This window comes from Rutidosis leptorrhynchoides, chromosome 6 (genome assembly GCF_046630445.1).
Source record: "Rutidosis leptorrhynchoides isolate AG116_Rl617_1_P2 chromosome 6, CSIRO_AGI_Rlap_v1, whole genome shotgun sequence".
NCBI lineage: Eukaryota > Viridiplantae > Streptophyta > Magnoliopsida > Asterales > Asteraceae > Rutidosis > Rutidosis leptorrhynchoides.
The window spans coordinates 225,160,162-225,164,809 of record NC_092338.1 but is presented as its reverse complement, the minus strand read 5'-3'; positions in this window follow the sequence as shown (position 1 = coordinate 225,164,809).

Genomic DNA, 4,648 nt, shown 5'->3' with positions numbered 1-4,648 from the left:
CATAACCTGTGTATAAAATCATTCTCTCGATACATAACATTCATATCAATAGGTGGCAATTATCATGTCCACATAATTCAACGGTGGCAATTATCACGTCCACATAATTTAACGGTGGCAATTATCATGTCCACATAATTCAACGGTGGCAATTATCATGTCCACATAATTCAACGGTGGCAATTATCATGTCCACATAATTCAACAATAATTCGCAGAACTTCTGTCTGCATAATAATTCATTCGAGGAATGTTTTGCTTGTGTCTATCCCGTCAAACATTTATAAAAGCATTTCATGTATTCGCAGTTCAAAATATATTTCAAAAGCATTTAATAAAGCAGTTATAAAAACAGCGCATGTATTCTCATTCCCAAAAATGTAAAGAGTAAAAGGGAATCAAATGAACTCACCATACTATATTTTGTAGTAAAAATACATATGACGTCATTTAACAAGAGTATGGTTGGTCTCGGATTCACGAACCTATTATTCAATCATGTATATTAATACATGTAATGGTAATCGAATATATATATATATATATATATATATATATATATATATATATATATATATATATATATATATATATATATATATTATTAGTGAATTTATTTGTTATTTTATATCATGTGTTTTATTAATAACTTAATTAGATATATTTATCTTTATATAGATAATTAACATTTATTACAAAAATGTTAATATGGTTAGGTTTTATATCATAAATATATTTTTATAAAGAAAATCTTCATTTGATATATTAATAGTTCTAATAATAATAATGATAAAAATAATTACTAATTATGATAATAATTATGGTAATTCTAATAATAATAAAAATGATAATTTTAAAAATAATGATTCTTTCAATGATAATAATAGTAATTATGATTATATTAAAACGATAATAATAATAATAATAATAATTCAAAAAATTATAATTATTTTGATAATAATAATAATAATAATAATAATAATAATAATATGTATACTAATACTAACACTAATAATAATAATAATCATAATAATAATGGTACTACCTTAAGAGAACAAGTATGTTGCAGCATCTAAAAAAAAAATGTCACTGCCCGGATTCAAACCCATGACTTCTCGCTACCTAGTCAACTCCCAAGACCACCTCCTCTAACTTGTTTTTCTATAATTATATCCAACCCATAATTACGTAACTCGTCTATCTGTAGCTGTCTGATTTATCTTCTTCATTTTTGTAAAAAAAAAATGTTCTAGCCCAGGATTGAACCTGTGACCTCTGGGTAACCTGAAAACACCCCATACATCTTTAAACCAGTTGAGCTAACTTGATTTTCTGATTTAATTCACGTACCTAAACCATATAACCAGCGTTTCTGTTTCATTCCTTCTTCTTACGACCCAATTATCATCATCATCAAGTCGTTATATAATCACTATATCACAACATTATTTTCTACTCTACTAAACATCATGAACCCTAACAGAATCATCATTGTTTAGTTAATCAACAACACAACATTAATCATCGTCTCCTTCGTGATGATAACTCATCTTCATCGATACACTGAACATCATCCATCAACTTAACCATAATAGTTTCATAAAAATTGTTTTCTACGTTAATCATCATAATAACATCAACACCATGATTAACTTAATCATTCTCATTGTTGTATGCCTGTATATCTCCACCGTATCATTATCATTATTATTTATATCCATTAAAAGCCCATAAGATAGTCTATCTAATTAAAATAGCCCAAATTAATTTATATCCATCGGCCCAGCTGAGTTCTCGGTTTGTATATAAAAAAAAATACTCCTACGTAAATAGATATAGGATTCTTCATTTATATTGCAAGCATCACGTAAGGATTTTGGCAAGTGGGAAACAAAGTGTCGGCACAGCTTTGTCCCACAAATATAATTAAATGATTCACCACTTTATCATTTTTTTTTTTTACAAAACCTCAATTATATACCTGCTATTTCTTCCTTCTTCGCTTTTGTTTTTGTTCGCCCAACAAAGAGAGAGACAACGATTTTAGATGATTCTTGGGTAGAAAATAGAAGTGGAACAAAAAGTACGAAGCAGTAGGATGCCAGATTGTTGGGTTGCATTATTCAAATTAGAGAAACAATAGAAGAGAGGGAGAAGAGAGAGTGGCGTTTGGTGATTATTGTGGGTTGAAGGAAGTGGTAGCGGTATGTGTTCGTTTGCGGTTGTCCAAGAAAACAGAAAAGAATAGCAGGAGCAGCAATCCGAACAGTAACATCATGGTTTGGGTCTGGTTCTCTTAAATAAAAGAGTAATAACAACCGGAACAGTAATTGTAGTAGACGTCTTCGTTTTGTGTTGGTAACCAGCTGCCCACACAGGAACATGATCATAAATCGTAATGACAAATGATGATGGAGTTTGAACAACTCTTAATCGGAACAATACCAATAATAAACATGATAACAGGAAGCATCATCAAACAATCGTCTTGTCGATAACTTGGGTTTTGTAAAGCAGCAGTAGCAGAACCAGGGACTGCAGCAGTCATGGTGGTGTTTGTGGTGTTGGTTAAGGGTGGTTAAATGGTAGTTCTAGTTGTAGTTTTGTAGTTGTGGTGATGGTATGGTTATGTGGGTTTTGTTCGTGTATCATAAAAGTGGATGAAGATGCTAGGTTCAAAGGTGGTTTTGGGTTCTTGGGTTTTGTCGTGGAGATGATGGAAGTTGTATGATGGTTGGGATCTCATGGCGGTGAAGGTTGTTTGGAGTTTATATTGATAATGCAAAATCGTTATATATCATTATACTGAAGTTGTCCGATTTATAAAACAATATGGATGTCGATTCCTTAATACTCAGACAAATGAAACAGACGAAAAAAAAATAAAGGTTGAGCATAATTGATATGAGCATTTGTTGGATTTAGGAGATATGATTCGGTTTGTAATTAAATTTAGAGACAAAAATCAACAATCAACTATAGTTGTGATTGAGATGTTCCACTGAATCCATTCCAATTCGTACGAAATCCCTTTTATGATTATTATTAAACTTTAATTATATTAAAATTAATCCAAATACTAATAATAATAATTTTGATAATTAACAATTATAATTATCTTATTGATAATCAAATTAATAATAATGATAATAATATTAAAAGTAACATTAAAAGTAATTATAGAAAATGATAATAAGATAACAACATAATTTATATTTATATTAATTATAATATTGATATCTTTAATGAAATAATAATAATTTTAAATAGTAATAATAAGAATAATATTAATTTTTACTAATGATATTAATTACCGTTATTAATGATAATAATGCTAGTAATGATATTAATAATCTAATAATATAAATTTTACACACACACACACACACACACACACACACACATATATATATATATATATATATATCTTCATTTTATCTGACTTATTACCTTGCATATTATTTTACTTATTTGTTATTACTTCAAATTATTATAAATATACTTATATTTATATATCTGTGTATACGTATACATTAACTTGTAACTACTAGTTCGTGAATCGTCGGGAATGGTCGAAGGTCAATTGAATATATAAAACAGTTCAAAATTTTTGAGATCCAACCTAACAGACTTTGTTTATCTTGTTGAAAATACAATATCGTATCGAGAGTTTGATTTAAAATTTAGTGGAAATTTTCCGGGTCACTACAGTACCTACCCGTTAAAGAAATTTCGTCCCGAAATTTGAGTGAGTTCGCCATGGCTAACAATAAAAATGTTTTCATGACGAATATGAGTTAGAGTTTTATCATTATTGATTAATATAGATAAAACGATTTGATCATGTGAAGCGTACGAGTAAAGCTATCACAAAAGAGTGAAAAATTTCATCTGAACTTTTGACGTAGTCATGGTGGATTTCCGGAATTTAAGAGATTTAAAGAAAATCTTCGAAATCTAAAATATTTGATTCTTCAGTGAATAAGGAAATTAAGATCTCTATAATTAAATACGCTAATCTGCCTCGATTGTTTTTTTTTCTGGTATCTCCACTATAAATGAACTTCTTCCGTTCAATTATTTTCACCACTCCAATACTTTCATTCACGATCCATACTTTCAATGATTTTGAAAATGCTTAATCCAACTCTGATTCTTAACCTCATTCTGACTATCGCAACAATCATTTTTCTATTCCAACTCCCATTTTCTATGCTTTAAATCATACTTCCAAATCATCAGTCAATATGCTTCATCCAGTTTTAATTTTGAATATATTCCTGACTTTCATATCGATTATTCTCCCTTTTCATCTACCACCGGAGAAATCTATTTACTTTTACTATGCTCTTGGGTTTATAGTGTTTTTAGTTCTCCCGAGTCTTTACATTGCTATACGCATTGATATACAAGGTTGGTAATCTCTGTGTTTGTGATCGGCTTTATATTTCTTGCTATGTTTCGGAGCTCCATGCTCTTGTTTTCTCTTCCCGACTGCAATTCAAGCGAATAATGGTCCAGAATTCGTAGATATAGAGTTTCGAATTACTATAATATTCTAAGCAGGAAGGAACGTGATAGCACGATTTAATTTTTAAATTTATCAACATCACGGAGGATAGAACCATCAAGAATACATTTTCTTGAT